This window comes from Cetorhinus maximus, chromosome 1 (assembly GCF_964194155.1).
Source record: "Cetorhinus maximus chromosome 1, sCetMax3.hap1.1, whole genome shotgun sequence".
NCBI classification, from domain to species: domain Eukaryota; kingdom Metazoa; phylum Chordata; class Chondrichthyes; order Lamniformes; family Cetorhinidae; genus Cetorhinus; species Cetorhinus maximus.
The window spans coordinates 192,755,786-192,768,339 of record NC_135879.1 but is presented as its reverse complement, the minus strand read 5'-3'; the positions used below and the strand labels follow the sequence as shown (position 1 = coordinate 192,768,339).

The following is a 12,554-nucleotide window of genomic DNA, read 5'->3' as shown; positions in this document are numbered from 1 at the left end:
CCATGTCTACAGGTTCCCCTTTATTCAACTTACTTGTTAGCTCCTCAAAAAACTCTAATAAGTTAGTTGAACATGATTTCCCTTTCACAAAGCCATATTGACTCTACCTGACCACATTATGGTTTTCTAATATCCAGCTATAACCTCCTTAATAATGGATTCTAGCAATTCTAACAGATGTTGGGAAAAAACAAGGAAGAGAGATTATAATGGGTACAAGGTGAACAGGCATACTGACAGTTTCAGAAGTACAAAGAAATTGCTGTCTAGACAGTTGGCTGTGCTCCAGTAGTGGGAGGTGGAAAAGCAACATGTTGTCATGTGATAGAAGAAAGACCACCCTTAAAGAGGCAGGCAGCAAATTTCTGAGAGGTCTGTAGATTGACACAAATGAGTTCAAATGGGTTTTTAAACTCCAGGCTTGAGGAAGGAGTCCAACCACATTCAAACAAACACATATGGGGCGAATTTTCTCCCAGTCGGGGGAGTTGGGCGGGAGTGGGCGTGGGCGGGTGCACAGCCGATTGCTGCCTGCGATTGGCTGCGCACCGCCATTTTACCTGGGCGGGCCGATTAAGGCCCGTCCAGCGTGACGCGTGCCCAGAAGCGCTACCTGTGTGGGTGGAGGGGGGGGTTGCCTGAGTCGGGGAGTGCGCTCTTTTGTGCATGCGCGCGAAAGAGCGCAGAAATCCCCCTGAGGCACAGGGCTGCCTCAGGCAGATTACTGTAAGTTCTGAAAATTTTAATAAAGAAAAAAAAATTAAGACAGGTCCCCTCATGTGAAAGTGTCACATGAACTGGGACATGTCTATGAATGTTATTAAAAATCTTTATAAAACTTTAAATACCTTCATGAAACCTCATCCCGCCTGTGGATGAGGTTCCTTGAGAAATGCAAACGCCGCCTGGGGTCTTCACCTGCCCGCCAACCTTAAAGTTGGATGGGCAGCTCAGTTTATTGTTTTAATTGATACTTAAATGGCCTTAATAAGCCTTTGACAGTTCAGCGGGCACGCACCCGAGTCGGCTGCACACCCGCCGAACTGAAAATCTGAATGACACGCGGGAACGTTGGGACTCACGCCCGACATCACCACGCGTCATTTTACGCACCGGCGAGCGGGCTCCGTCACCGTTCACCGACCTGAAAATTCTGGCAGTACTGTGTGATTTATTCAGTTGTGTGTGTGACAGTCAGTTGCTTTTGAACCCGGCTGTCAGTTATTAATATCCCAACGATTGGAAGAATATATATATATGTCTGAGTTAAGCTGAGTTAGGCTGGGTGGAATTGACTTGAAAAAAATCTGTTTGGAACTTTCAAGAGTTAAGTTATGCAGTGATAAGACATAAGAAAAGAATCACTGCATAGTTAAAATGCAATTTTTTAAAAAATTGCTGGAATTGTGACCTGTTATTTTGCTTTCAAGGAACTAATTTCTATAGTGAATGTCTATTATGGTTATTTATCAATTTTTTCATTTTTTATTTAATAAATCTATTTGATTAATTAAACTTAAAGCTAAGTTGTGATACTCTACAAGTCTCCTGTCTAAAATTAGCTAATTTAAAAATAGTTTTGAGATCCCTTTTAAAATATGTTCTTGATTCCTTTTTCCTATTGAAAGTGAAATCCCCTGAGAGTGCAGAATCACACTAGTTTGTGTGGTATGCTGCTCTTGGGCTTTGAGTAACAGTATTTTCACTTGTAAAATAAAGGAAAAGTCAGTGTAGATGGGACTCTGGATCATAAAACATGACAACATAAGAGAAACACAAAAGGTACCTTTTTAAAATAATATGTTTGGTTTCTATTCTTTGGAGATTAGAGCGCAGTATGAGATCCTGTCTTAGAAACACTGCTTATTATCAAATATTGCTATGGTAACAGAAGCATAATTAAGACCTTCTTCTATAGTGAACAGCTGTGAACACTTTGGCTTAAAAAATAGCTTCAATTTATGGACACCTTCCTTTTCTGAGGGTGTACTTAGCTCATGCCCTAATTATTTTTCCTCCAAACTATCTTAGCTGAAATAAACTAGGGGAAAGTTTGTGGACAATAACTGGAAATTATTTTCATGCAAACTAAGGAAAGTCAGTCTTGATCATAAAACGTATAAACTTTTGAGTAACAACAGGCAGGGTGCCTCAATAACACAGGTGTTAGAAAGCCTACCTTCCAAACTGTTTATTGTGGACTTCAGGTCAGGGCAACCTATCATTCAGCAGGACTTGGGAGCCAATATTGGTAGCTCTTGCACTTTTTCTGGTGAATTAAGAAGAAGAAACAGTGCTTATGTCAAGACTTGATAGATGCTAGGCTGTCATCGTCATCTAAATGCCATTACAAGTGGCATAGGCAACCATGGTCATCCAAACTTTCTGACCATAGCAACAGTGGATGACCTCATTGTTGGAGTTCTGGTTAAGCTAGTCTTTAATGTTGTCTTGCTGTTTCCTTTGCTGTTAGCCTCTTGCTCTTCTTCTGTAAATCTTTCTGGTGGTGATTAGGCACTCTAACCCTTCTGCATGGATAACATGTCCAAAGGACTCAATTTTTCTTCTTTTGATAAGAGTTCTCTTGTTCTTCAGGCCTCATTTAGGGCTACTTCGTTCATACTTTTCTCCACCCAGCTTACCATTAGGATCCTTCTTAAGCACATTTTGAAGTTGTTGATTTTCTTTTCTTCCTCTTTCTCAATGCTCCAAGCTTCAAATTTATGATTCATTACTGACCAGACAAAATATTTTAGTACACGCATTCTCATTTCAAGACTCAGCCTGACATTTCTTAGAATATTGCTTAATTTTGTAAAAACACTTTTGTCCAGTTCTTTTCTGGATTTCAGTGCTGCTTTTGACTTTTGATGTTACTGTGCTTCCTAGATAGTTGAATGGATAGGCATGTTCTAACTTGATTCCATTTACTTGAGGTTGCATACTGGAATATTCTTTCTCTTTGCCATTACCATAGTGTATGTGTTCTTGCAGTTGAGTGTAAGCCTGTATCTACCATTTTCCTTTACGACTGATTAATCAATTGATTTTTGCAAGTCCTCTTCATTTGTTGCTATAAGTATGGTGTCATTGGCATAGTGGACGTTGTTGATCACTCTCCCTACTACTGCATCCCTTCAATTCCACTGAGAATGTATCGGGAGAAACAGTCTGCTGATGCTAGATATAAACAGAAATAATGAATTTGATCTTTGTGAGAAAGTAGAAACATGTTTATAAAAAATAAAGTTTTGGTACAGGATACAAAGATCTCATGACACTACAGGAGACATGAAACCATGTAGGTTCTAGCACAAAGGAAGCCATTCAATCCATAATGCCTGTGTGGCTTTTCCTAGAGCAATCAAAAATGAATCCCACAGCCCTGCTGAGTCCACATAGCCCTTGCTCTGTATCAAGTAATTATCCAGTTTGACCATAAAAGAACCAGTGGTCTCAGTCACAACCACTTCCTGCCCAAAACATCCAGAGTACCAATGGCTAAACTGCAAAAATAAATTTCCTCTTGTCTTTCTCAAACATGAGGAAACGTCTGATAGGAAAAGAGCACCTGTCCATATCATAGTGTATCCTACGCATCACAAATAGTCGCTGCCCTACCCACCAGGAGCCATGTAATCTCCATGAGAGAGAGGCAGCAAAGAGATAAAAATCCAAACTCAATTAAAGAGAAAAAATATCTGGAAAATATCATTCGGTCCAGCTCACCTTTGAATGTGTACAACAAACCAGCATTCCCTGTGTGAACCAGGAACTTGTTTCCAAGATGATCTATTCTCTGGGAAAAGAAGAATCATCCAACATCTAATCTATTTCTACCTTTGCATATCTTATAAGCATGATTCCTGATCCTTCCAACCCTATCTAATTGAAATAATTTGTCAGTGTGGACACAGTCTAGTCCCTTCATTATTTTGAAGACATCAATCAAATTTCCCTTGATTGTGTGCTACTCGAAAGTAAATAGACCCTGCTTTTAAGCCTATTTGAATAACTAAAGTAGTTTAAACCAGGAATCAATCTTGTGGCCTTCCTCATAGCCCTTGCTAAAACCTCAATATCACCCACTAAGTACTGCAAGCAAACTGGGTACAGCACTCCAGATAAGCCCAGGCACAAAATGGTGTGTTATGTTTTATATTGAATAATCCTACGAATACGGTCCAGTTCTCTATTTCTTTTGGTATAGTTTCACGGCATTGCTCATAAAATTTAGAGTGATGCACACTCGCTGTGAGTGACAACTTTAAATTGATGAACACTTGTTACTGATTAGTTCACCAGAGAAAATAGTTTTTTCATGTAGACTACATCTGCTACATCCCTTTTAATTCTCTAACTGGTCAATTCTTCAAAAAGTTCTATTAAATTTTTCAAACATGACTTTTTAAAAAAAATCTATGCTGGCTCAATGTGATTAACCTGTTTGTTTCTAAATGCTCTGGAATAATGGATTATATTAAGAAATGTAAGTTTTTTCACAAATTTCAGTGATTCATGTAATCAGGTTAAATCAGCTTCCTACCTTTGATTAACGTAGTGGTGGAATAGTGTTTCTTAAGAGGTCTTTTTTCAGTGACTTTCAATAACCTGTGCATGAAGTATATACAATGGTTTAAAGCTAAATAATCAGTCTATTCTGATATTCTGATGTACAGAATAAGTATTATTTAATATTGCTGGAAAAAGACATGTTGTCGAAGCAGTTTGCCTTGCGCTCATCAGGACAATTCGCAAGAATACCAAATGTAAAGGGGACAACAGTTTATACTTCCTGTAAAAACCATATAGGACTTGCATGTCAATTGTGATGCGATGTCCATGTGCTCATTTGACATTGCTAGCCAATTCACCAATGTACCACTCATGGAAGCCATAGACATTTGTACTGAAGCTCTATATCATAGCGATTGAGACCTGCCGCCATGGCATGAATCAATATTCATTAAACATATGAACTTACCAACTCGCACAATTGAGACCCGTTTTAATGACATCATGTATGCCCAAATAGATAATTTTGCCCTGGGACCCCCTCTAGGCCCAGCTCTCACAAACATCATTGTTAGCGTCAACAAGAAATGTGCCTTTGATGGAATGACAACTAACCTCCTACCCCTTGCATATTTCTGATATGTAGATGATACATTGCTACTTTTGAATCTACAGCTGCTTGTAAGAATTTCCTTACACACATTCCACCTTTGAAATGGTGCAGTCAAATGATCTCCCTTTCCTTGACGTACTTGTTCAGAAATTTGCAAGGGGGTTCTCTACTACCATCTACCGCAAGCCCATCTTCACTTGTCAATATACATGTTGGGATTCTTACAATTCATGTGCTATAAGATTGGCCTTGTCGGCAACCTCGTAAATAGGGCCTGAGCCATTTGCTCACTATGCCAGCTTGAAGCTGAAATACAGCACATCAAAGCCATCCTGTGAGACAATGACTACTCTGATCAGATAATTGCTTGCAGTATAACACGCAAACTCATGAATGGGCCTAAGGCTGCCAATTTCGATCCTGAGAAGTGCCCAGTCTACCTCAAGTCACCCTGGAAGGGCAAGTTATCTCAAAAATTTGAGCAACAGGTAAAGCTAGACATTTCATGCTGCAACTATGCAGTGGCAACACAAGTGGTGCTCGCTACTAACAGGATTCTGCCATAAAGCAAAAAAAAATGTTCTGCCTTTTACATAAATGAGTAATGCGGTATGTGAATTTCAATGCCTGTGTGATGTTAGGGTGTTCATCCCAAAGATGGGGGGTTGTGTCAAACAGCATGTCCTAGCCACTGTTTGCAACAGACAATTACCAACCATGCCCAGCCAGGTTGCAAAATTCAAAACAGTGTCTAACATTAGATGTGACCCCACGATTGGACAACATTTGCTAAAAAATCCTGAGTGTGCTAAGAATTACGCTGACAACCAATTCAAGATTATCCGTTGGGCTCACAGTGTGGCTCACTTACACATGCTAGAAGCTACATATATCAATGCACAGGGCCCTGTTATTTGCAGACAGAAAGAACATGTACACATATTGAACCTGTTTCAACTAAACAAAATAGGTGACAGCCATTCTCTGGTTCATTACCCAGGGCAATGCCTTGACCAATCAGAGTCAACCTGCCTGGTTTGAATTTAAACAAAGCTTGTCGTTAGCTGTCAGTTATCAGTTAACTGGTGCATTCTCCATGGCAATGCCTCTATCAATCAGAGTCCACTTGCTAACCAATCAGTACTCTCTTGCAATGAAGTATAAATTGTTATTCACTTTACATTTTGGATTCTTGCAAATTGTCCTTATGAATACAAGATGAAAAACTTTGACAACGTGCCATTTTGCAGCAATACTCAAGTTCTGTACTACCAAATGACTTATTATCTGATCGGTTGAACAATACAGTCCATGTTTTAAAAGACATCATAGATGGCTGAGTGCACATGATGTTGCATCCTCATAAAGTACCATTAAAGTAATCAGAATATTCAACCTTCACATGTCTCAGCCCATCTGAGCCTTTCATTTGTAGCATACAATGGCATTCAATAGCCTTGACATTCAATATCATTACCATCGCTGAATTCAACAATCTCAACATCCTGGGGGTTACCATTGACCAGAAACTGAACTGAACTAGCTATATAAATACTGTGGATACAAGAGCAGGTCAGAGGCTAGGAATCCTGCAGCAAGTAACTAAGCTCCTGACTCCCCAAAGCCTGTCCACCACCTACAGGGCACAAGTCAGGAATGTGATGGAATACTGTCCATTTGCCTGGATGAGTGTAGCTCCAATAGCACTCAGGAAACTCAACACCATCCAGAAAAAAGCAGCCCACTTGATTGGCATCCACAAAGATTCACTCTCTCCACCACCAACCAACAGTGGCAGCTGTGTGTACCATCTACAAGATGCACTGCAGAAACTCACCAAGGCTGCTTAGACAGCACCTTCCAAACCCATGACCACTACCATCTAGAAGGACAAGGGCAGCAGATAGATGGGAACACCGTCACCTGGAAGCTCCTCTCCAAGCCACTCACTATTCCGACTTGGAACTATATCGTCGTTCCTTCACTGTCACTGGGTCAAAATCCTGGAACTTCCCCCAACTAACAGCACTATAGGTGTACCTATATCACATGGACTGCAGCAGTTCAAAAAGGCAGCTCACCACCACCTTCTCAAGGGCAATTAGGGATGGGCAATAAATGGTGTCCTAGCCAGCGACACCGCATCCCATGAATTAATTTTAAAAGTTCATGTATGGTCTATTACACTGCAATTGACAATACATATCATTAGAGAGTATGTGGAGAAATGTTCCTTATCATGCCATGACAAAAATTTGCTAAACAAATTTCATCAATACATTGGGCAGAAATTTTCTGGTGGCAGGATTCCCACCCAACCACTGGAGAAGTTGGTGGGGAACGCATTGCTGCTGATCAGGGCTGCCCTCAGCTATTTAAGTGTCTGGAGATTAGACTTCTGCCCCTCACTCAGCAGGAAGTCCTGCCTCAGTGACTCTGTAGTCCCAGCAGCACCACTCAGACTGGTGGCCACTGCTGGAACTACAAGCAGCCCCCAGAGTTAGTGCCGGAGCCCAGAGAACAAGGTGAGTCCGGGGTCTCACAAGATAAGCAAGAGGAACCATACAGGGGGGCCCACCCTAGGGTGGGGGAGCCCCACCTTGAAAGGGAGCACCTAATGGATGTGCTCCTCCTCTCCTTTGGCCACTTAAAGAACTCAATTGGGGAAACGGTGGGCCACTCTCACCCACCACCACCCCGCCATCCCGTAAAATTGTGGGCATGGACGGGTAGGCTTCAGGAAGGCCACTTGTGGAATTTCATGGGGGTACCTCCTCCTGCAACCCTGCCAAGGGAGGCCCATAAAATTCTTCCCCTTAGCTTTAAAAATCACACCGTTTCTGATTAAGATAAAATCAAAATCATCCTTAAAAAAATCATTCCCGTAAACATTGGATCATCTGGCATCAAAAATGCCTCTCCCCCACCCACACCACATGCATCCATACACACACATTCTCAACTTCTGATTAGCAATTTGTATGATTAAATAAGGAAGTTTATTGTGTTGTATCTTAAAATATTTCAGAGAAAAGAACTTTGAGCACAGTGACTATTCACTGTCTAGTGGTTTAGTCAATCTGCAAGATGGCTCATTGCTGCTGTCTGTTATACACTGAAATCAGCAAGAATTCCAAATTTCTTGTTGCCATATCACCATTTGAAGTACCTTAAAAAGTTATGCCTTGTTCAATCAGATGTAAGTGGGCTTCTAATGATAATGTGATTCATAAAATTTGATGAACAACAGAACTGACCTTGAAAAAAAGAACTTCATAATTGCGTGGCCTGTTGAATGATCAATTAGTAGATTTTTAAAGCTTTTACTAGAAGTTTTTTTCAGAATATTTTATTTTCTACGTTCATCCCACATGTATCTCCCCATCTTTAATTTGCTCTGTGTTTTCAAGAAAAAAAAACACGTGATTTTATTTTGGTGCTTTCCATTTCTTGTTTGTGAGCCCTGTGAAAATTCGTTAATGTGATAGGCTGCTTGTGCAGCCTGACAACATCATTCAGCTCCATGCTATGAATGCCCAGTAAAGAAAGCTGCAAGTACCACTAGAGCTGACATCCTTTCCAGTGAGATTGTGAGATTTACTTCACGGTCAGCGGTGTTCACTTTGCTTCTCCGCTGACTGCAAAGTCCAGCCTCATTTGTATTTCTGACTCTCAAACTTCCAGGCATATTCCCCCATTTACCTAATGTCATCGACATAGGGGAAACAAAACGTCTCTTAGCAAATGTTATTTACAGCACAGCATGCATTACTTCAGTGACCCCATGTGCATCATATCGAGTCCCCTTCAAAAAAACTTAATTTTTTGACAGCTTAAACTGAGATTCTTTAAAAATAAATGCTTGGCAGATCTGAAATGAAGATTGCAACTCAATTTTTTTATTTGTGCGTCTTTGCTGTTTACTCATTAGAGATAAATAGTTTGGAGCTTCATATGAAATCTCTAGCTGTATTTTTGGCATATTGTGTCATTGATAATATTTGATTTTTCTTTCCAGTCTGATTCCTTATTGCTTATTATCAAAGCAATTGCCATCCTGTAGGGCCATACACTGTCTGTACTTGATTCTGTCTCCAGAGTTCAAATCCACTTTGAAGTTGACAACCATAGCTCCAGGCAATGTACCAAACTCACCAAACTTTGAAAATATAAAAATATTGAGCCAATAACATAAAGATGAAGCAAAATATCAGGGACATTATACTGAATTTGATTTTATTTATGGGTAATATAGATTCATGTGTCAGTCTTTAGGCCCTTGATTCTTTGTTTGAATGCAGCTTTCCTTATCCTTTGATACATGCAGGAAAGAGATAGTCACATTAAAAGGTTTGTGTGTGTAAACGCTGTGAGGAGAAGAGGTAAGCTGACATGTCTGATAAAGCAGACAGCTCCTTCCTATCCAGAGGAGCAGTTTTCGAAAGAAAAAACAAATGCTGATTGACTTTCAAGAATTATCTTTGCTTCCCTCAGTTCTAATCGAATAGAACTCTCGCCTTCGTTTCTGATGTTTCCATGAGTTATAAGAAATAGCAGATTGAGGCTTTTGTCGTGTTCTGGAGAGTTAATAAATCATCTGTCTACTGTGCCTCATTCGTGTATAAAGATGAACAACACAGTAATGTCTAGGATTCCTTATCGTAAATTCGATCAAATACAGAATGAAATTCCACACTGTTAATTTCACTGAAAAAAACATGTTAAAATAGTGTAAAAATATTACTTTCACTCATGCACACTTTTTCACAAGGCACAGAAATCTTTGCCACAATTATTTCTATGCAAGAGATACTAGTGTACAATAAGAACTAAGGGAATTAGCTAAAAGCTAGTGCAAAACTGGAGGAGTGACTAGCAGGTGAGAATGCTCACTTATGACCTAAGTGTTTCAGGCGGTGTGAGTGAGGCATAAGTGATGCCAGTCCAAATTATCTAGGTTAGCACAGAAGGCATGGTTAATCTTCTAAACAAAAGGCTGTAAGCAATTGTAGTCCTGCTAACTAATTAAGGTTGTCAGTAGACCTGCTTGTGGTGAGAGACTAAACTAAACTTGAATAGCTGAAACTTTGTGACAACATCAAATGCTGCTTGTAAGGAAAGATAGTATATCTTCAGAAGTCTGCCTTTTCTAAAGCTGGGCAGTGGGACTGGTATGTGGGTAAAGTGGGATTGAAATAGAGAGTGAAGGAAAATCCTGAAACAACATCATTGTGCAGACTGTTGGTGGGTTGATACAGGTGAAAGGTTAAAGTGCATTTTTGACCTAGTTACTGGTGGGTTGATTAATTAACTGAGTTGCTCTTTGTGCCTATAATTAATTGAACCCCAATTAAGAAATATAAGAATAAGGTTTTGTATGATTCAGCTACAAATCTGTAGGTTTCAGGGGATGTTTTTAGTCACAACACAGCAGAGATGACAATTTTGATTAATAACGTTTATTTTTATTTTTAATTCTTTACAAATCACTCCTGTTTAAAATGCGCTCAGAATGCCAAACACGTGTGAAACATAATTAATTGCACAAGTGAAAAGAGCAGAACAAACAGAATTACGGGTTCAATCTTTGTCATAATCATTTAGGATTTATGCTTTACAAAGCGATGTATGTATATTCTGGCTAGGGAGTTGTGTGTACTTATATAAAAATCTGTCCAGTGTGATTTCTCTGCTGATGTGTGATTTCTCTGCTGATGTGTGATTTCTCTGCTGATGTGAATTAGAACAGAGAAGTAGAAAATGGGCGTTATTGTGCCTGGTTTTACAGGCACAAAACAGGCACAATGAAGCCATAGTTGGGGCCAATGTCCAGCACCTTCAGGAGGCCTGAAATACTGTGGTACAAAATGGGGTCTGAGTATCTATAGATCCCTAATTTGCATGTGCAACAGAGGGACCCAATGCCTGTTTTAGGGCATTTTTGGAAATGAATGAGGAGGATAGTGTAGAACCTCAAAAGGACATAGGCAGATTGGAATAGATGGATAAGTGACAGGTGAAATTTAATGCAGAGAAGTGTGAAGTGATTCAGTTTGGTAACAAGAACACAGAGAGACACTATAAAGTGTACAATCCTAAAGGAGATGCAGAACAGAGGGACCTGGATGTATATGTGCATAAATCATTGAAGGTGGCAGGACAGGGTGAGAGTGCAGTTAATAAAGCATACGGTACCCTAAGTTTTGTTAATAGGGTTATACAGCACAAAAGCAAGGAAGTTATGTTAAACCTGTATAAAACACCAGTTCAGCCTCAACTGGAATATTGTGTCCAGTTCTGGGCACCACACTTTAGGACAGATGTGAAGGCATTAGAGACGGTGCAGAAAAGTCTCATGAGGATGGTTCCATGGATGAGGAACTTCAGTTATGTAAAAAGATTGGAGGAGTTAGAACTGTTCTCCTTGGAGAGGGGAAGTTTGCAAGGAGCTTTGAAGAGGTAATCATGAGGAGCCTGGACAGAGTAGATATAAAAACTGTTCCCATTGGTGGAAAAGTCAAGAGGCAGAGGGCACAGATTTAAAGTAATTAGCAAAAGAAGCAATAGCTACATGAGGGAAAACTGTTTCACATAGCAGGTTTTTAGGATTTAGAGTGCACTGTCTGCGAGTGTGATGCTGGTAGGGTTAACTGAGGCTTTCAAAGGGAATTGGATCCATTATCTCAAAAGGAAAATTTGCAGGGCTGCAAGGAAAAGACAGGGGAGCGGTACTGGGTGTATTGCTCCTTCAGAGGGACAGCACAGACATGACAGACCAAATGGCTTCCTTCTGTGCTGTAACAATTCTATGGGCAGAATTTTACCCCTGATAAGGCGGTCACGTGACCGATCCAATTGGACGTGAAATCACGCGAATGATGTCGGGTGAGCGTCCCAACATCATCCCACGCTTGCACGATATTTTGGTCGGCGGGCGTGCGCAAAAGTTGGAAGCGTGCCTGCCAACAATTAAGAGGCCAATTAAGATAATTAAAGGTGCAATTGTCTCCGATGTTTCATGGTCCATCCAACCTTACGGTTGGCGGATGGGCGAATCGGCCAGGCAGACTTTGCATTTTTCATGAAACCTCAACCAAGGACAGGATGAGGTTTCTGTTATGAAATGAAAGGAAAATAAAAATCTATGGACAGCATTTTTATCATGTATACATTCAGGTGACTGATTCTGATGCTCGAACATTTTTTTCCTGAATTTAAAAACTTCATTTAATGCTTTTCAGGTCTTCAGCTTCCTGAGGCAGGGAGCTTTCTCTCAGCACTCGCCCACACCCGCATTGACATCAACGCCTGCCCTCCTCCCACCCCCACCCCGGCAGCGCTGAGCTTCTCAGCGCGTGCTTCACGTTGTCTGGCCGTTAATTGGCCGATCGCAGTCGGCGGTCTGTTCCCCGGCTGATCCCAGACC

The 12,554-nt window shown here is 40.6% G+C and overlaps 1 protein-coding gene and 1 long non-coding RNA gene across 2 annotated transcripts in view; one reads left to right on the top strand and one right to left on the bottom strand.

The window, feature by feature from the left end:
* Window positions 1–12,554, top strand: part of celf4 (CUGBP, Elav-like family member 4) — a 1,291,869-nt gene that overhangs the window by 44,979 nt on the left and 1,234,336 nt on the right. The gene's annotated exons all lie outside the window — the stretch shown is intronic.
* The window catches only part of LOC144686358 (uncharacterized), a 79,610-nt gene that overhangs the window by 17,122 nt on the left and 49,934 nt on the right, over window positions 1–12,554 (bottom strand). Inside the window, exon 2 of the long non-coding RNA XR_013577911.1 lies at window positions 2,180–2,269. This is a non-coding gene — a long non-coding RNA (uncharacterized LOC144686358). The remainder of the gene's footprint in view (window positions 1–2,179; window positions 2,270–12,554) is intronic.